The 21,725-nt window shown below is 39.5% G+C and overlaps 1 pseudogene; it reads left to right on the top strand.

Moving 5' to 3' along the window:
• Window positions 1-17,024: 17,024 nt before the first annotated feature.
• Window positions 17,025-19,387, top strand: LOC143573305 (calcium uniporter protein 5, mitochondrial-like; annotated as a pseudogene).
• The last annotated feature ends 2,338 nt before the right edge of the window (window positions 19,388-21,725 follow it).

Consider the following 21,725-nt stretch of genomic DNA (forward strand, 5'->3'; position numbering starts at 1 on the left):
ACTGGAATGGGAACAGTGTCAAACGGAAAGATGACTTTGGAGAAGGTTAACTTTGTAGAAGAATTGAAGCACAATCTGCTGAGTGTGTCGCAGATCTGTGATAAGGAGTACACCGTTCATTTTACTAAGAATGAGGCGATTGTGTTGAAACCTGGTTTTCAGATACCAGAGGAGTGGATTGTGATGAAGGCTCCACGTGAAAGAAATACATATATTATGGATATGAGATCAACTGAAATGGCCACGGCAGAATCATGCCTTATGACAAAAGCGAGTGAATCAGAGTCCGAATTGTGGCATAGGAGAATGGGGCACATTCATCTTCGGAAGATGAACCACATTGTCAGGAATGGACTTGTGCTGGGCGTTCCCTTGAAGAATTTCAATTTTGAAGATAAATGTATAGCATGCAAGAAGGGAAAGCAGCACAAGAAATCCCATCTCACCAAGAAAGTCAATTCAATTGCCAGTACTCTGGAGTTGCTTCACATGGATCTCTTCGGTCCCGTGAATGCAAAAAGTCTAGGAGGAACTTCTTATTGCTTGGTGATCACTGATGACTACTCACGATATTCGTGGGTGTATTTCCTGAAATCAAAAGACGAAACGGCTCAGATGGTGAAGAATTTGATTACCAAAGTTGAGAATGTTATGGATAAAAGGGTTAAGTTCATCAGGAGTGACAATGGAACGGAGTTCAAGAATTTTGAGATGGAGATCTTCTGCCTTCAGAGAGGGATTGAACACCAATACAACGCTCCGTATACACCGCAACAGAATGGAGTGGCTGAAAGGAAGAACAGAACATTAATTGAAGGAGCCAGAACTATGCTGGCTGATTCGAAGCTTCCTGTGGTGTTTTGGGCTGAAGCTGTTGCTACAGCCAGTTATGTTCTGAATAGAGTCTTAACTGTTAAAAGAGTTGGTAAAACGTGTTATGAGCTTATGCATGGGAGAAAGCCCAACTTGAGTAGTCTTGAACCATTCGGGTCCCCTTGTTCGATTTTGAAGACAAATTCTAAATTTGGTGAAGTAGCCGATGAAGGAATCTTAGTCGGTTATGTTGTTGGGACTCCCAACAGACGTGTCTTCAATACATCGACCAGCAAGGTTGAGGTGGTGTGTAACACCGATATCACAAGTTACCAACCGCCAAAACCAAGCAACGGACCTGCTGAGTTTTTCGACTATGTTAAACTTTTTAAGTCTTTTAACATACTGTATTTGGATATTGCTGAAGAAGAAGAGAGTTGCTACGAAGATGATCCTTGATGAGGAAGAAAACCTATTGCAAAGACAGCTGATCGATAAATGTCAACCTTCCTCATCAAATGCTGTCGATTCCCCTGCTACCTCGACTGAAGAAGAATTTTTCAATCCATTTCACTCTCAGCATGAAACAACCATTGACGAGCTCTCTTCTAACTTGGAAGACAATTTGCATGTCGGTTCTGTTCCGACCACGAGAATTCATAAAGATCACCCTTTGGAGAATGTGATTGGTGATGTGTCCTCCGGTGTACAAACAAGACGTAGCTTGAATGAGCACACCTGTGTTTACACAAGCATCAAGGATACAGGGATAATCAACGAATGCTTGTACACCTGCTTTATCAGCCAGATTGAACCGAAGAATTATCAAGGATAGCTCGTGGGTCGAAGCTATGCAAGAAGAGTTGGCTCAATTCAAGAAAATGGAAGTTTGGACTTTGGTTGAAAAACCGAAGCATGTGCATGCGATAGGCACAAAATGGGTGTTTAAGTGCAAGAGAGATGAGAAAGGGATTATCATAAGAAACAAGGCGAGGCTAGTCGTTAAAAGTTTTAATCAACAAGAGGGGATTGATTATAATGAAGTGTTCGCTCCTGTCGCAAGGTTGGAAGCCATTAGATTGTTTTTGGCGTTCGCTGCTTATAAGAAGATGAAGGTATTTCAGTTGGATGTGAAGAGTGCGTTTCTGAATGGGAAAGTTGATGAGGTAGTGTATGTTGAGCAACCTCCGGGTTTTCCTGACCCAGACTTTCCTGATCACGTGTACAAGTTAAGCAAGGCATTGTATGGACTACATCAGGCACCTCGTGCCTGGTATTCAACTTTATCCGATTACTTGCTTGAAAATGGGTTTGAAAGAGGGAAGATAGATAGCACGTTGTTCTTCAAGAGAGATGGAAGCGACTTCCTGCTAGTGCAAGTCTACGTGGATGACATCATCTTTGCTGCATCAAGAGTCTCCATGTGTCAAGATTTTGAGGCCGTCATGAAAAAGAGGTTTGAAATGAGTGCTATGGGTGAACTAACTTTCTTTTTAGGATTGCAGGTTGATCAGAAGAAGGATGGGATGTTCATTCATCAGACCAAGTATGTCCATGATGTGCTCAAACGCTTCAAGATGGAGGACAGCACTCCATTCGACACTCCAATCTGCGTCAATCACAAATTGGGTGCTGAGTCAGACGGTGATGTAGATGTGGACCCAACTCAGTATCGGGCTATTATAGGTTCTTTAATGTACTTAACTGCTTCTAGGCCTGATATAATGTTTGCTGTTTGTCTTTGTGCTCGTTTTCAGGCAAACCCAAAGGAATCTCACGTGAAGGGTGTGAAGAGGATCTTGCGGTATCTCAAGGGCAAACCGAAGCTGGGGTTGTGGTACCCGAGATGAGGAGGCTTGGAGCTAGTCGCTTACACAGATTCTGATTATGGAGGGTGCAATCAGAGTCGGAAGTCAACAACTGGAGGATGTCAGTTTCTTGGTGGCAGATTGGTATCGTGGCAATGCAAGAAACAGACTTCGGTCGCAATTTCAACCTGTGAAGCAGAATATATGGCAGCATCCAACTGCTGCTCCTAGGTTCTTTGGATTCAACAACAGTTGCGCGACTATGGTCTGAATTTCTTACTTACACCTATTTGCATTGATAACACAGCTGCTATCTCAGTAACTAACAATCCCGTGAAGCACAGTAAAACTAAACATATTGACATACGTCATCATTTTATACGGGATTGTGCTGAGAAGAAACTGATTGTGCTTGAAAAGGTGGATACGCTTGATAATTTCGCTGATCTTTATACTAAAGCGTTTGACAAAACAAGATTTCAAAACCTTATCGAGCTGAATGGGATGATCAATCCCGAGTAACCATGCTTTTCATGTTATATTTAAAAAAAAAAAAAAAAAAAAAAAAAAAAAAAACCGTCACTATCGCTTAAAATATGTCGGTTACCTCAGTTTGAAGGACTTGTCTTCGGATATGTTTTGGTCCTCATTTTCTACTTGTAGATTTTGAGGATAGCCATTAACCAGATGACTGAAAGTGACCGGGGCGGTTTATGATGAGTTTTCTTTCGCTTAAAATTAGTCAATCATATTAATTAGTTAGAAGGACACATACTAGTATGTGGTCGGTCCAGCTGATCCATTGGATCTTCGGGATAGCCGTTTACCTGAAGACTTTGTTTTGGTCGGGGCGATTAATGTTAAAATTTTTTTTTAAGGGAAATGAAATTATTTTTCAAGTCTGCTACTTCGTAAGAAGTTCGTTTGCTATGTTTAACAGAAAATTGATCCAACCTTGGAAAATGATAGATATACTGATTCTGTGTGCTTAACTAGTGAAGTTATTAGGCTTAAAAGGCTTTAGGACAGTCATTGTATGTCATGGTAACTTTTTATGGTGCGTAAAAGTAGATGTGATACAAACTAAAACTACTTGATTTTACGTGGAAACTCCTTACGAGTTTTGCATGTCTTCATATATATCTTTCCGAATGATAGGCAGAAAAGCGATTACCCAGTCATACACGAGCCCGTAAGTGTTCTGATTCCCGTGAAGATAGCGTTTCAAGAAACTACAGTGATCCAGATTCGGGACTTGCAGTTGGTTACTACTCTGAAGTCTATGTAAATGTTTATCATAAAAAAAAAAAAAATTATGAGTTATTGAAACATTCTAGAGTTCAACATATCAAGACTTCTTAATCATGGAGTAAGAAAGAGAACGGGAAGGAGATGAAGAGTAATTACAAACTTAATCAGACACTAAGGGTCGAGGTCAATTCGGGGTGACTTGGGGAAAGCCAAATATGCTTTGAGAATAGATAGGAGGCATCATAATCTCTGAGTTGTTGCCCATTTAATTTTTGAGATTAATTGAACTTAACTCGTATCACAGAAACGATGAAAACCATCTTAAGTTATTTACTTGCCTACAACCTGTTTCCTTCTGTCATAAACACGGATCTATGTGACAGTCACGTAATTAGTATGATTCCTGTTCGGATCTTTTCTAAAACATAGTAGTCCCTAGCGAGACTGAAATTTGATCCCTTATACTTTAATTTTTAAAAGTTTCTTGTACTTAGGTAGTTTTATAATTTTGTATCTGGTTACTTGGACTTGATCGTGTTATTTGATTCTTAAAGGGAAGTTTTAAAAGTTAATTGCAAAATGTTCAAATTATAAGGGTTGATTTTGTAAATATAGGCGATGTTGTTAAACAGGCGAACTTGTGAGTAACTTCGCCTAGGCGAAGTTAACCGTAACTTCGCCTGTATAACTTCGCCCCTATATAAAGAATACTTAAGGTCAACAGTTTCATTATTTTCAAACTCAGCGAACTTATCAGTCAAACCCTAAGCGAACTTCTCGATAACTTCGCGAAGTTATCTGTCGAATCATCTCTGATTTTCTTTCTTCGATTTCAAACCGATTTAAAGGTTGGTTGGATCATTACATCGTGTTATCTGTTCTTTGATGTTAATCTAAGGTTGTTTCGATGACCGGTTAATAACCTCGGCCGATCGATCCTTAAACCCGATCACAAACCTTGTTTTCACGTGGTCATGTGCAACCTGGTCGTCTAGTTATCCTTAAAAACTTGTGTTTCAGAGTCCTTAATCTCCACAATCGTTAAATTCGCCAACGGCACGTCGTTCGAAATCCTTACTGTCGCCGATTCAGATTCAGGCGAACTTAAGGTTTAGGCGAAGTTATCCGTAACTTCGCCTGAGGCACAACTTCGCCTGAGGCGATGTTGTGGCGAGGCGAAGTTATCATTAACTTCGCCTGGACCTTTTAATTTTTTAATTATTAACCGAACTTAAAGATGAAGCGAAGTTGTTCCTAACTTCGCCCCATCTTTAACTTCGCCTATACAGAAGTTATCACAACTTCGCTCATGGTGATAAGCGAACTTGTGTTAAACCTTAACATGTATCTAACTTGGTTCGTTTGTTGCAGGTATGGCTGCAGTAGCAGGTGCTGGAGGTGCTGGAGGTGCTGGAGGCGATGACGGAGATAACCAGAGGCAATTTTTTCCGGGTCACAATATGTACATTACCTTAGACCCGGAAGCGAGCGGAGTTGAAGACTACCGTGAGATCATCACATTCCTCATTCGCTCGAGGATATTCCACGCAATCACGATGACTCTGCCGATATCCTTACCCAATATCGAGGATTTCTGGCAGACGGTGGAATACGATTGCCGTGTTGAGCCCCCGGTTATACGAGCAACCGTCAACAACCAAGAAGTTCAGTTCTCGTCTGAACAAATACGGGTGGCGTTACGTTTTGGAGAGGAGACTCGGGACGACCCAACTGACTTTGTGGCTCCGTTTCGTGATGGAGCATTCCTACGAATGGGATATTCTGGTCCCTTGGGCGATACCCAGAGACTGAAGGGGTTCCTGCTCGATCAGTGGTGCTTCCTCATGCACGTCATGATTGTGTGTATGTCTGGGAGGAAGGCGGGTACTGACGGAATGGGTGCGACCATGCAGTCAGCAATGACTGCTCTGACTTATAACAAACGTTATAGCTTTAGTCAGATGGTCTTTTATGAGATCGACAGACAGAGGAGGGCGATGGCTCGTGAGCGGTTCATAATGTATCCAAGATTCATCCAGATGATCTTGAACCATGTGGCTCCAAATTTGCCTCAACGACGCCCAATACGATACGTGGAGAGTGTGAGCAAACGTATCTTTGCTCAATGCCGTACTTCGAGTACGAGGAGCAAGCATGAACTTCGTCCAAGGCATACTCCACTCTTTGGGTTCTTAATAAACCCGGGGTATGTGCCAGCTCGGGGGGATGAGTTCAGAGACCCTCAACCACAACAGGCAGGAGCAACTAGAGATGTACCTACTGTGCCTGTGGTGTCGGCTGAGGAGGATGTAGACCTTGATGCTGCATTTGGCGGCCAAGGATTCTTCGACATGGACCGTTTTGATCCACAAGAAGAGGTGCAGGTCTCTGCTGCACAGGTTCGGGAAGTGAATGTTACTAGAGCAGCTACGACGGTGGCTGACTCAGATCTTGATGATGTTATGGATGAGGCGAGAAGGATGTTGGTGAGACGAGAAAGGACGATTGGGAAGAGAAAGAGGACAGTTGATGATACTGAGTCAGAAGAAGAAGAAGAGGATATTCACAAGCTGATTAGACGATCAAGACGTGAAAGGACAGGTGCAGGTATGGGAGCTGGAGAGACTTCAAGAGTTGTACGTTTTGCTCCGCCAGCACTGTCAGGTATGTCGATTGTTCCTACATCTGTCCAGGTCACAGGTTTAAGCGCCGCGGAAGTTCCCGTGGTGGCTACATCAGCTGTCGGCATCCCATCAATCACTACTATCCAGCTGACGACTCCGGAGATTGTGTCTTTACCACCTCCAACGCTTACTCCTTCAGAGGTGGTGGCACAATTTGTAGAGTCGACAGTCGTTGCAACTGCAGGGTTGTCGGTCACGATACCACCTGCGGTTACGTCCACAACTGCTTCTGATGTCCCGGTTACATTCGAGATCCCTGCTGAGTATACTCAAGACACATCTAACATGAGGTTTGATTTCGATGCAACCCTCTCAGACTCGGAGAGAATAGCTGCACTTGAACGGGTCGTGGCAGAGCAATCGAGGATAAACTTTATCCAGACCCAGGCTATTCAGCGCATTGTAGCAGAGAATAAACTACAGTCGTCCCTCCGGATTGAACATGGGAGAATTATAGATGCTATGAAGGAGTTCTTGGCATCTCAGGGGGAGACAGGCTGTAAAGGCGACGAGTTAAGGACAAAGAAGAGGAATGACAAAGACGATGATCCCAATGCATCGAAAGATGCAGGTGGTGAGTTGCCAAGAACTACTCAAGCTCTTGGGACTTCCACAGCTCAGGGGGAGTCTGCAGGTGCAGTTGGTGGTGATGAGGTGGTGATGGTTAATGATGATGATGATGTGATCGATGCATTGAAAGAATTGGATGATGATATGCTAGAGGATGATGTGATGTTTGATGATGATGTGCTGCCTATTGAGGAGATTGAGAAGATTGGAGCACAGATTGTGATTGAAGAAGGTGAAATAATTGAAGAAAATGTTGAACACGAGATCCCAGATGTTGAGAAAGCCGATATGGGTACTGAGATGGAAAATGATGAGACTGAGTGGGAGGAGCAGCCTAGGTGGAAGGAAGGCTGTGCTCATTGGTTTATTAAAACTAAGAAGCCTGCTGTTCCAACCATGTTCAAGAAGAGTTATAATATCAAAGGCTATGCTGAGTCGAAGAAAGGAATTATTTGTTGGCTATATGATGAACAGATAAAGTTGTTTGTGGTGAAACGTTTTGATGGGATTCAGTATTTTAAAAGAACGTTGAGATCTCTCAATACATTTCCTGAATGTGAGGTGAAGGATTTGGCTAGATTGGGGCTGATCAATAGAAGCGACGACAACATGGCAAGGGTTATTGGGAATATCGTGTGGAAAGAAAGCATAAAAGAGAAGAAGTTTGAGTTATTAAAGCCACAGAAGGGAAAGCTAGTGGAAGATAAAGAAAGGGGAATGAGAGCAGATGGCAAGCCATGGATGGTAATGAAGTACAAACCGATTCGATGCATTAAGGAGGTTCCAATGAAGATTATGCCTCAAGATGTGTTGAAGAATCTTAAATGGTGGTATGTTGATTGCCAGACTGCTGAAGCCGTGATGGAAGACGAAGACGAACAAGAAGTGCTGAGGGTGTATGATCCGATGCATCTTGTTAACTTATCGAAAGCTGATCTGCAAGTGTTGAATGAAAAGAAGATATTCTATATTCCTGCTTGGAAAGACGAAGCGAGGAAGTATCAGCGAGTAGTCACGGTATGTGTTAGAGAAGGAGTGCATGCGTGAAGATTACAAGACAAGTGCTTAAAGATCAAGATATGAAGCTACTGCCAAGGGGGAGTCTGTTGGTGCATAAATGTCAGTAGTTCATAGTCTAGTGTCTGTAATCGAGTCTGTAATGTTATTTATGTTTTTGTTTAAGCGAAGTTGTTAACAAGTTCGCCTAGGCGAACTTGTTGAACAAGCGAAGTTATGGACAACTTCGCCTGAACATATCAGGCGAAGTTGTCGTGTATTTATACTAGGTTACGGCTTAGTGTTGAGAGAGTTCATCGAGTTGATCTAAGCTGGTTTGAGTTCATTGTATCAGTGATTCATATCACGTGAGTTCAGTTATTAATATATAACGTGTTTCGGTTTATTCGTGTGTGTTTGTTTGATTTGCTTTCTACGCTCGTAACGATCTACGCAGAGATTCCGCACCTGAGTAGACCGAGATATCTCGTGTGATCCGTCCAGGGAACCTACAGTCCTTTAACAAAAAATGCATCAGAAAATGAATTTTATAAAATTTCGCATGGAAAAATTTCGCTTCGCATGCTTTTTCGCTTCGCATGGCTGAGCGAAGCGAAATGACTGTTTCGCTTATCATCGCTGAGCGAAGCGAAAGGACTGTTTCGCTTCTCATCGCTGAGCGAAGCGAAATAACTGTTTCGCTTCTCATCGCTGAGCGAAGTGAAATGCCTGCCTTTCTTCGCTTTTACCATTTTTAAGCCATTTTACTTCGTGGCTCTTCCTCAGGACCTGATTTTTACTCTTTCCCAACTTTTGACACATTCTGACCCCATGCACCTGATCCTGATCTTGAACCCATCTCTCAAAGTCCCAACACCAACTTTTTATCACAAAGTGCACCCGAGAGGTTATAACTTACCAAGTTTATTTTTTTCTTACATTTTACAACCCGATCTATCATTATATTTGTTTGCATGACGATTCTAACCATAAAACTTAACCATTTAAACCGAAACCCACCTTTTGCTTCAGGTTCGAGTTCAGATCTGGACAATACGTAGATCTGGACGTGATTCTTGTTGCTTGACGATGTTAAACACGAGATTCCACCCTTCTTTGGCTTGGATTTTAAATCCGAGTGCTAGAGAGAAAGTATGTGTGCGTTTCTTGAGTGTGTGTGTGTGTGTTTGGATGTGAAAGGAAAAGAAAAGGAAGAAGTGGTTGGGTTATATATAGAGGGGGTTTCATGGGTCCCACCACCCATTCCCAATTCCTACTTCCCAAACACTTAACACAAGACTACTTTAACGACACACACTATTAACAAAACTTTATGTTATTTATTTAACAAAAGTTGGATGTTACAACTGACCCTTACAGGGTTAAGTCTAACAGTTACTTATTGACAGGTTTTGATATATACATGCAAGCACTGGCCTTTATCAGCTAAGTCTATGTACCTTTTGTTATCAATGTACAGAACAATTTGTGAAATGTCAGTATGTTATCTGGGTTTACATAGAGCCGTAGACTGGTATTAGTATTAATTGGCTTATATTTGTTTATCATTATAGAATGACCCCAAAGAAAGCAACCCCCATGACTAAAGCAGAAATAGCCGAGATGATTGCTCGGCAAATGCAGGCAGCAATACCACTTATTGTAACACAAGTAACTGCCGGTGTTAATGCCAATATACAAACAAACCAGCAACAAATCAATAATGCTCCCCCCAACCAACAATGAAACAGTCACAAATAATAATCCCCCACCTAATACAAATGCCCTTCCCAATGCCAATAATCCCCCACCGGATACAAATAATGTCAACAACAATAATCCTCCACCGAACCTAAACAATAACAATAACAACCCTAATCCCCCTCGAAGAGAATATTCGATTAAAAACTTTATGGCTTGTAAACCGATTGAATTCAAAGGCATCGAAGGGCCAAACGAGCTGATTAAATGGATAGAGAAGACGGAATATGTTCTCAATATTAGCAATTGTCCACCCGAAAACATTGTCAAGTATGTTGCCTCTACTTTTACGGATCATGCTTTGATGTGATGGAACACTACAGTTCAGATAAAAGGGCAAGATACGGTTAACCGCATAACTTGGGCAAAACTTAAAACATTGATGCTAGAACATTTTTGCCCAAAGAACAAAATACAAAGTTTAGAACACGAACTCTGGAGTTTAGAAATGAAAGGAGCGGATCATCTGGGGTATACCAACCACTTCAATGAACTGGCTCGCTTAGTACATTGGTTAGTAACTCCCGAGGACAAAATGAGTTGAACGTTATATTTGGGGTTTAGCCCCGGAAGTGAGGAGTTTGATAAACTCCGTGTGTCACACATCGTTCGAGAATGCCATGACTCAAGCCGACATTGTGACTTTTGACTTGGTAAGAAGTGGAGTGTTGAGAATGGCCGGGGAGTCATCGGGTATGAAGCGAACCAATTATGGATCAGGATCACAAGGAAGGCCAGCAAATAAACGTGCACGCCCGACAATACAAAATTATGTCATGAGCAGCTCTGAGGTGAAACGAGACAGGTACAAGGGACCATGGCCAAAATGTGATAAATGTAGTTTTCATCACGTGGGTGAGTGCAGACTGTTAATTTGTCAAAAGTGTGGGAGAACGGGGCATAATGGCCCTAGTTGTAGAGTCAGTATGGGAATTGTCAACCGACCAACCCAAGCAACTCAACCTCGCTGTCCGCAACCACCTAGACCGCAACTGATTCGTCAACAACCTATCCAACAAATCACAGCACCAGCAAACCGTCGTGCTTGCTATGAATGTGGTAGCACGGAGCATTTTAGAAAAGACTGCCCCAAGCTGATTCAAGGAGCAGTCACAGGTCGGAACCAAGCATCGAATTTTGGGGCGCCTAGAGGACGCGCGTTCGTTATCGGGTCTGGAGAAGCACGACAAGACCCAAATGTAGTAACAGGTACATTTGTTGTTTCTGATCATTATGCTTCTGTATTATTTGACACGGGTGCCGATAGAAGCTTTGTTTCCACTAGTTTTGTATCCCTAGGTAATATGCCAGTTAGTGAACTAAAAAATCCCTATACTATAGAACTCGCTAACGGTAACTCTATAACTGTCAACCAAATAGTCCAAAACTGTTCCATTATTCTTAATGACCACCCATTCCTTATTAACTTACTCCCGATAGAGTTAGGAAGTTTTGATGTTATTGTCGGCATGGACTGGTTAACCAAGTATAAGGCAGAGATTGTGTGTAACGACAAGAAAGTTAAAATTCCCCTTGCGGAAGGTGAAATGATTGTGGTGCAAGGAGAGAAGTCTGGTTCGATAATACCTCTCGTGTCTCATCTCAAAGTGTTGAAATGTTTACGCCAAGGTTGTATGGCATTTTTGGCAAACGTGACTATAAAGAACCCTGATGAGAAATGCATAGAAGAGATTCCCGTTGTACGCGAATACCCCGATGTCTTTCCCGATGATCTACCTGGATTACCACCGAACCGACAGGTTGAATTCCGTATTGACTTAATCCCAGGATCAGCCCCCATGGCTAAGGCACCTTACCGGCTGGCACCCTCTGAAATGCAAGAATTATCCAACCAGTTGCAGGAATTGTTAGATAAGGGTTTTATACGTCCCAGTTATTCTCCTTGGGGAGCACTGGTATTGTTCGTAAAGAAGAAAGATGGAAGTTTTAGAATGTGTATCGATTACCGGGAATTAAACAAAGTTACCATCAAAAACCGATACCCTCTTCCACGAATATACGACTTATTTGATCAACTTCAAGGGGCAAACTATTTCTCAAAAATTGACCTTCAATCCGGTTACCATCAAGTTAAGATTCAAGAGGAAGATGTGTTTAAAACGGTGTTCCGAACTCGTTATGGTCACTACGAATTCTTAGTTATGCTGTTCGGACTGACTAATGCTCCTGCAGTTTTCATGGATCTTATGAATCGAGTTTGTAAATCATACCTCGACAAATTCGTTATCGTGTTTATTGATGACATTTTGATATATTCGAAAACTAAAGAGGACCACGATCAGCACTTACGAACCATTTTGGAGTTGTTGAGGCAGGAAAAGTTGTATGCCAAATTATCAAAATGTGAATTTTGACTACAAGAGGTACAATTTCTAGGGCACGTTGTTAACTGGCACGGTATTCATGTAGACCCGAGCAAAATTGAAGCCATTTAAAATTGGCAAGCCCCAAAGTCACCAAAAGAGATCCGCCAATTTTTGGGATTAGCTGGGTATTACCGACGCTTTATTGCTAACTTTTCCAGCATAGCCCAACCTTTAACCCTTTTGACTAAAAAAGATCGTGCTTATGTATGGGGAGAAGATCAAGAAGCGGCTTTTCAATTACTAAAACAGAAACTATGCCAAGCCCCGATACTAAGTCTTCTAGAGGGAACTCATGATTTGGTAGTTTATTATGACGCGTCCCGAAAAGGCTTAGGATGCGTACTAATGCAAAGAAATAAAGTCATAGCATATGCTTCTCGGCAGTTAAAGGTGCACGAGAAGAATTATACTACACATGATTTGGAACTGGGTGCGGTTATTTTCGGACTTAAGATCTGGAGGCACTATTTGTATGGCACCAAATGTACAGTATACACCGACCACAAGAGCCTACACCATATTTTCGACCAAAAAGAACTAAACATGAGGCATAGGAGATGGGTAGAGCTGTTGAACGATTATGATTGTGAGATTGATACGATCCGGGCAAGGCAAATATAGTAGCAGATACTTTGAGCAGAAAAGACAGGATCAAACCACTACGGGTCCAAGCACTTGGAATGATTGTCCAAACCAGTCTCAACGAACAAATTCGTATTGCTCAAAACGAAGCCCTGAAAGGAGATCATTTGGAAGATGAAAGCTTACATGGGACCGAACAAAACTTTGAAGAAAGAACCGACGAAATTTTATACTACAAAAACCGAGTTTGGATTCCCACTTTCAACAATCTGTGTGACTTGATCATGGACGAAGCCCATAAGTCCAAATACTCCATTCACCCTGGAACAGATAAGATGTATAACCTACCAACCAAAAAACTTAGTGGAGTATTATTGGTGGCCCAGTATGAAGGATATAGCCACGTATGTCGGTAAATGTTTAACTTGTGCGAGGGTTAAGGCCGAATATCAAAAACCTTCGGGAATGTTGCACCAACCGGAAATACCACAATGGAAATGGGAACAAATTACCATGAATTTTGTAACACACCTCCCTAAAACTTCCCGAGGAAACGATGCTATATGGGTAATAGTTGACCGACTAACCAAATCCACACACTTCCTTCCAATTCGTACAACCTACACAACCAAAAAACTTGCTCACATTTACATAAATGAAATCGTATCCCGACACGGCGTACCCGTTTCAATTATTTCTGATCGTGATAGCCATTTAACCTCTCGTTTCTGGCAAGCCGTACAAGAAGCTTTGGGAACCCGAATTGACCTAAGTACCACCTACCATCTCCAAACCGACGGTCAATCTGAGCGAACCATTCAAACCATAGAAGATTTGCTTCGCGCTTGTGTACTAGACTTCGGTGGGAACTGGGATCAACATCTTCCACTGGTCGAATTTTCGTACAACAATAGCTATCACAGTAGCATTCAAGCGGCACCATATGAAGCACTGTACGGGCGGAAATGTAGATCACCCTTGTGCTGGAATGAGGTTGGAGAAACCCAAATTACGCGATCTGACTTGATTCAAGAAACCACCGATAAAATCCGTAAAATCACTAACAAATTGAAAATCGCCCGAGATCGACAGAAAAGCTACGCTGATGTTCGTAGGAAACCGTTATCTTTTGAAATAGGCGATAAAGTATTCCTCAAGGTATCCCCGTGGAAAGGCGTCATTCGATTCGGTAAAACTGGTAAACTAGCTCCGTGATAAATTGGACCGTATGAAGTAATTTCTAAGATCGGTCCTGTAGCCTACCGACTGAAATTACCTTTGGAGTTGAGTTCTATTCACGATGTCTTTCATATATCAAACCTGAAAAAGTGCCATACTGACGAAACCGAAATTGTGCCATTAAAAGACTTAAACATAAACGAAAAACTGAATTTCGTTGAAGAACTGGTGGAAATATTAGAGGGAAAAATAAAACAATTAAGACACAACAAAATCACTCTAGTCAAAGTTCGGTGGAATTCAGAACGGGGACCCGAATTCACGTGGAAGCGGAAATTCGAATTTAAAAAGAAATACCCGCACCTGTTTCCAAATAAAGACAAAGTTGAATAAACAAATTTCGGGGATGAAATTTTCTAACGGGGGGAGAATGTGACATTTGAGCCAAAACAAGGTACACCTCAGTACGTATTTACCGATTAAGCAAATAAACGCTTTTTGCGTAACAAACGAACGATTAACCGAACGGGTCGGGTTATGACCCAGAAATCCCGGGGGGGGGGGGCATCTATAAGTGTTATACGTTTAATATAAGCTAAAATATTAGTAATATGGCCTTAGGTTGATAGCAAACAAGTTAAACGAAAACATGCTCATTTAACTACCCGCTATAGATTTAAACGCGAAAGATAGTTACAAACCAAGCATTGTATCATTCGTTAAGCCGAAAAAGACTTACCAAACACTTAATTGAAATGTTTTAAGCGATCCGTGAAAATATTTTCGATTTTTATTGTTATTTGTAAATCATTGTTATTTGGAATATGTCAGGTCGGTACGTACAGATTGCTCACAAGCTCATGACACTATTAATGTGATAAATATAATTATTTCATTTCATTAAATCACAAGTACACAACCCGGTACAACCCGGTTGAACCTCCCGGCATAACTCCGGGTACGTATAAAATCATAAAAAGTCGATGCTTGGTTCCAACCGTCATCCCGCATCAACACCCACGAGTACTGCAAAAATGTTTTAGTCGTGACGAGTAGATTACATCTTTTCGAGACACGAGTAGTTACTAAACTAACCATAACGAGTTGTTTTGTTTACCATATTCATCAAACCGGTTAGTTTTACAAGAAACTAACTAGACTGGTTAGTTTGAAATCTCAAATAGTAACTACGAGTAGTTCTTCCTTACACATTCCCAATACGAGTAGTTCTTCCATAAACATATCCAATACGGGTAGTTTGTTACCATGTAACCCATCGCGACTAGTTTGACCTTATAATCTACCCGTGGCTACTCATTTTAGCGTTAATATGAATTAATTAAAAAATATCTAAAAGATTACTCGCCGATGTACAATTAATTAAATCCTACTCGCCGTGGTATGATTATTTGGATACTACTCGACGTGATTTGTTTGAGAAACCTTTTCAAATTCTCTTTTAGTTTATGTGTTTGAAACCTTTTAATTTCAAATTCCCTTTCCGACTTGTGGTCCTTTGTCTCACACATTAAGGTTTTAGCTAGCTCTTCAAAAATTTTTACTAGCCCAACTTTTTATAGCTAGTTTTATTCGAACTTTTATTAAGCGAGCCATGAGCCCTGAACTTTTTGAATAGCCCCATATTAACCAACCCGTGGCCCTCCACATTACCCTCAACGGAATCCAGAGTCAATCACTTTCTAGTTCGTTTTTGCTTTTTCACGTCCCTTTTCATCCTTTTCTTGGTCTCCCCTTTCGTTTCCATCGACTTTGGATTGTTATCACCTAGTTTGGAATCCATATTCTATGTTTGTCGGGAATAAAGTGAAAAACACACCGTGGTCCTAGTGGAATGCGATGGCCATCACTCTTGTACTTGGTTGGAAGAGAATTAGAAACTAAAAGGTTTCAAACACATAAACTAAAAGAGAATTTGAAAAGCTTTCTCCAAACAAGTCGGGCCGAGTAGTATCCAAATAAACATACCGCGACGAGTAGGATTTAATTAATTGTATCTCGACGAGTAATATTTTAGAATATTTTTTAATTAAATAATATTAATGCTAAAATGAGTAGCCACGAGTAGATTATAAGGTCAAACTAGTTGTGACGGGTTAAATGGTAACAAACTACTCGTATTGGATATGTTTATGGAAGAACTACTCGTATTGGGAATATGTAAGGAAGAACTACTCGTAGTTACTATTTGATATTTCAAACTAACCGGTCCAGTTAGTTTCTTGTAAAACTAATCGGTTCGATGAATTTGGTAAACAAAACAACTCGTTATGGTTAGTTTAGTAAACTACTCGAGTCTCGAAAAGTTGTAATCTACTCGTCACGACTAAAACATTTATGCAGTACTCGTGGGTGTTGATCACGAGGCATGCAACTACTTTAGTCGTGATGATTAGATGGTTAGTAAACTTACTCGTCACGGTTAGTTTATGGTTACGTGGCATGTTTTGATTGGATCTGCAAACTACTCGTGTACTAAAAGACTCTACTCGTCACGACTAGTTTATAATACATATTTTTAGAATTCTATGAAAATCATACTTAAAACTAGAATTTTATTTTCATAAATAACTATTTGAGAATTTTCCCCATTTTTAAATGGTCCTCCCCAAATCAATTACAAACGCTCACCAAAATTTATTCTTTAAAATTCAATTATTAAAGTTATTTAAATATATAAAAACTAAACATCATCCTAACTTGTCATCATGTATAAATAACCAAAGGACATGCAGGAATCCAAAATATTATTCACCGGCACTAATATGGCACTCCGATAAGCCATAGCAAAACATCTCTATAAACACCGGCTTCCGTCAATCGACAATATACCACATTCACCAATACCATTAACCACCATCATACCCAACTTCCATCATCACCTTTTCACGTCGCGGGAGACGTCTTCTTCCACCGGATTCAAGCGGCCAGAAATATTAAACCTTAGGAAGAAACTGAACATTTCCGACTGCTAATGGTCTCCGGCTGGTTCGAATTCCGGCGGGTTTTCCGTTCGTGATGCTATGAAAATTGTTAGGTGTTCACAGCTGCAGAATGTGAGAAGGAGTCTTAAAAATGATCCCAACAAATTCGATTACCTACACTGAATTTATTAGTGTTTGTGTTGACGCGTGTAATGATCAGGATCTAGGGGTTGAGTTTGCCAAAGTGTTGGATGTGGCCGGAGATGTTCTTGTGTTGGGGAGCGTCGTCTTCATCCGCCCCCATCAGGTATGTTAAAAGTTTGAATCGAGTCGCGCTTAAAGAAACTCAAGCTTGTAATATAAGTCATTTAGTAAACGAGCCTGTCGCATTACATATAAATTTACAACTTGTTACATATAAAAAATAATAATAATTATAAATAAGTATAAAATAATGGAAAATTTTCCATAATGCCCCTTCTACATAAAGAAAGAGATTCCACATATGCGTCCCCTACTTCGAGTTTCCAAATTTGTCCCGAAGCTATCCCGTCGGTGACTACGTGTTTTATATTGAGTTGATGTCTTACTAATCCAATCATACCCGTCACATAGGACATATTTCCGAGAATAACCCTTCGCCCACAACATGTTTCCAAACATAAAACCGTCACCACCGACGTGTATCCAAACATAACCCGCCGTCAATGGTATGTTTCCAGACATGACCCGTCGCCGACGGCATGCTTCCATCTAAAGTCTCCCGTCCTCTGAAGGTCCAAAAAGCTAATCCACCATCCAATGTAAACAAGTTTGGTGATCATGCAGCATGCTCCACAACATCAAGCTTCGAACAATGTTCTTAGTTTTGATGTAAACGAGTTTTAGTAATCACATCTTCATTTCAGCATTTACTAGTCGCATATCTTATACATGAATTTAATATATGAATCCTATAACTATACTTTCATTTAGTAACATAGTAAAGTCTAACTTCGAAAGTTTATCAACCATTTGAACTGAAGCAAATAATATTCACATTCACAATACAGGTAGAGAAAAACTCAGTGGTTCCCATATCTCTGTTTCCAATCAGTAGTATGGTCCTTTATTTATTTATTTATTTTTTTAGCAGTTGGGAAATTTCAGATGAATCATATATGAAATACAAATCTCTCCTAAATTTCAGATGAATTGGGCATCTTATGTATATCTTGAAAGTATAAACGAGTTAAGGAAATGAATAAGGGTCGGACCTTTGAAACTCATTTATCCTTTAAAGTGAAATTTAAAGACCCTTAACCCGACCCATATTATATACCTGGGTCTAATTAAGGGTTTTGTGAGTCGGGTAATCGGGGTTCAAAGGTCCGGCCCTTATCATGCTCACCCCTAGTTATTATACATTTTTTTTAGTTTGTAATGTTTGGAAGCATACTGTTGGCGACGGGTTATGGTTAGAAACATGTCGTTGGCGACGGGTTATGTTCAGAAACATGACGTCGGCGAAGGGTTATGATTGAATCAATAACCTATCGGCTCGATTATCAAACATGTCGCCACCGATGGGATAGCATCGGGACAAATCTGGAAACTCGAATTACGAACCGAGGGGGGGGGGGTGTTTGGAATCTCTTTCTATAGAATGGAAATTTTGGGAATTTTCCCCAAAATAATTATAGATGCACACAAATGAATATAGAGAACATTTAAATAACCGAGCCTAGCTTGAAAAAATTGCTCATGGATCGATAGAGTTCATGCTCAAGCATTTATAGGTTAAATAAGCGGAGCTCGAGATTAGGGCTCGCTTGACCACTGATTGCATACCAATGATTTTTTAAGACTAGATATGACTAGAACAGTATCATCATTCAGCTTTTAGTAAAGAGATTTGATGTCAATTTCTAAACGACTTAATCAATTCTAAGATTTGATGTTGATTTCTCAACGATTTACATAAACCAATGCTCACCAAATTGCATGAAACATGTTTGGGTTGCAAAATCAATGGAGAAAGTAATCTCACAATCGATAGCAATCCCAAACGACCCTAGAAAACAAAAACTTGAAGAACTAGAACGACAAATGGCTTTGATTAATCAACAAGCAATATCCCAAGTTCAATGTGAGCTCTATTTTGGCCTTGGATTATTAATCCTACAAACATTAGGGTTCATGAGATTAACATTTTGGGAACTAAGTTGGGATGTAATGGAGCCAATTTGCTTCTTTGTCACATCTTTCCATTTTGCATTTGCTTACATGTTCTTCTTGAAGACATCCAAAGAACCTGGGTTTGAAGGCTATTTTCAACAACGATTTAGGGCGAAGCAAAAGAAGCTCATGTGTGTTCACAAATTCGATTGTGAAGATATAACAAACTTTGTAATGTCTTTTATCCGAATTACTAAGATATACTTGCTGTTTTTTGTATTTAAGCAGTGCTTAAAATATTAACGTATTTGTAACATTTAAATAAAGGTTTGGTGAATTTTTTAAGTCACATATTCTATATATATATTTTTTACTTTACTTTACTTTACACTCTACATCCTTGTTTCTTCATCTAGGTCCAAACCTAAACTAGCCAACTAGGTTAAGCTAGACTGCTAGAGTCGATGACACTTAAGAGCTAAAATTTGAGCTTTGGCTCGGCAAAAGCTTGAGCTAGCTGTGGCTCTAGTATTTTCTAAATTTGTAATTTTTTATATTACTGGAAATTTTGAGACAAGTTTCATGGATTTTTTGTATTTCTCATACAAATTGAAAAGGTGATTCAGATTAAGCCCTAAGTTTCAAACTAGTGGATGCTTCATAGTTCAACTATTAAACTTTATTATAAGAGCAAGTAACTGGTAAATTTAAGGTGGATTTGGACTTTGAACTTGAGATTGTATTGGGCTTAATACTTGACTAAAATAGATACAGATTAAAAATTAAATTATTCTAAAACACCAATGAGCAAACTCACCTCAGTTGACTCGACTTGTTTAAACGAGTCAAGTTGACTCGACTTGTTTATCTAGCATATGATTTGGAACAATTTTTGCGTAAGCTTTATTCAAATGAACTTCAAGTCTCAGGCTTTTTAAACAACCCAACGCCATGTTTTACTTCACTCGCAAACCAAAACTCTAATTTAATGATTAGACGATTAGACCCAGATGAATGATGAATCCGAGCCCATCTAGGTTGTCCTTTACACCCCAGACCGAATCCAAACAAAGCCCAGCCCAATAATCCATAAATTCATGATCCACCCGTTGTTTTACCATTTTAACCCAATAATATTAAATAAAGATTAAATAAGTTGGTATAAATTGGCTATGTTGAAAAAACAATTTAACAAAACTAAAACATGCTATATAGATAATTTTAGTCAGTATATATATACATACATGAATATCGTTTTGGAACATATTAGGGCACGTGAGAAAATTTATAGAATATTCTTCAAAATAAATTATTTTGCATCCATATTTAGAGATAAAAATATAGAGATCATTTTATACCGAGTGATTTTAGTTATTGTCTTCAGAATCAAATTGAAACCGTCTACATAACAAAAATGATTAAGTACTCATGAACCTCCTTATGTTTGTATTAGTCGGTTATGGACTTTATGGATTAAACCGAAGATGAAAATTACAAATACAAAAAGCGTATGTATGTATGTATGTATTAATAAAATAAACCAAAGGTGGTACCTAAATCTTATGTTTGATAACCTGCTAGCAATTCTTCTTCTGCTTCTGGTAAATCAAAAGGTAATCATTCAAACTCGGCTAGGGATTAAATCATCATAAATGATTAAAGTGTATTGTTCACAGCATATAAAATATTCGGTAAAAACTGCTCTTGTATAAGGAGCGATGGTGTTTAACTAAATTAACTTTCAAATGCTTCCAGACTGAAACAAAACTAAAATTGGCTATTTTAAGTCATTCGTTTTTAATAAAAGGGGATCAACTAATGATTTTAGTTGTATATAGTGCTTGATAAAAGTATAAAACCGTAGATGAAAAGTATAAAAAAAATACGCATAAATATTATTTTGTGTATTATATAAAAGATAATTTAATTAATTTTACTTTCAAATTCTCCTTGAATATTCAAGGATACATGCTCAAGTAAAACAAAAGACATAAAAAGGATCTTTTAATAATAGGTTCTTGTGTGTCAGAAAAACAACTTTATTTGAAACACTTTTAAAGAATTTTGAAAACAGTTAAATATAAATATTGTCAACGCAAAATATGCATTATGTTAAGTGAAGTAATTAGTCGTTGATCGGGTAAATCATGTGTTGATGTCGTGCCATTGACGTTGTCCCTAAATCCATGTCTAAACATTTCGAAATTCCATCCTCACACGTGTTGGATGTCAGAGTAGATGTGAAATAATCATTTCTTTAATTTTGATATCCTAGTTTCTAAGTTTTGGTCAACCAACTCTTGTTCTTTCGAAATTCATTTTCATATTAGAAAAAGTAGATATAATAATATTAACTAAGAGCGCGTTCGTTTCACAGAATTCGTGGGAATTCAAAGGAATTGGAATTAAAATCCTATGACATGGCGTGTTCGTTTCGTTGGAATTGGAATCTTAATTTCCTTTTGATGCGTTCGATTGTCAAGAAATTGGAATTGGAATTGGAATTTAATTCCTTCAAATTCCTTTAAATGATGAGATTCTAAATCCTTCCAAGATGTGGAGGATTTCAAGTGAATTCGTTGGAATCTTTTCTAG

The sequence above is a fragment of the Bidens hawaiensis genome, unplaced genomic scaffold, assembly GCF_021521415.1.
Source record: "Bidens hawaiensis isolate Kalapana, Puna unplaced genomic scaffold, B.hawaiensis_p1.1 tig00026368_1, whole genome shotgun sequence".
NCBI classification, from domain to species: Eukaryota; Viridiplantae; Streptophyta; class Magnoliopsida; order Asterales; family Asteraceae; genus Bidens; species Bidens hawaiensis.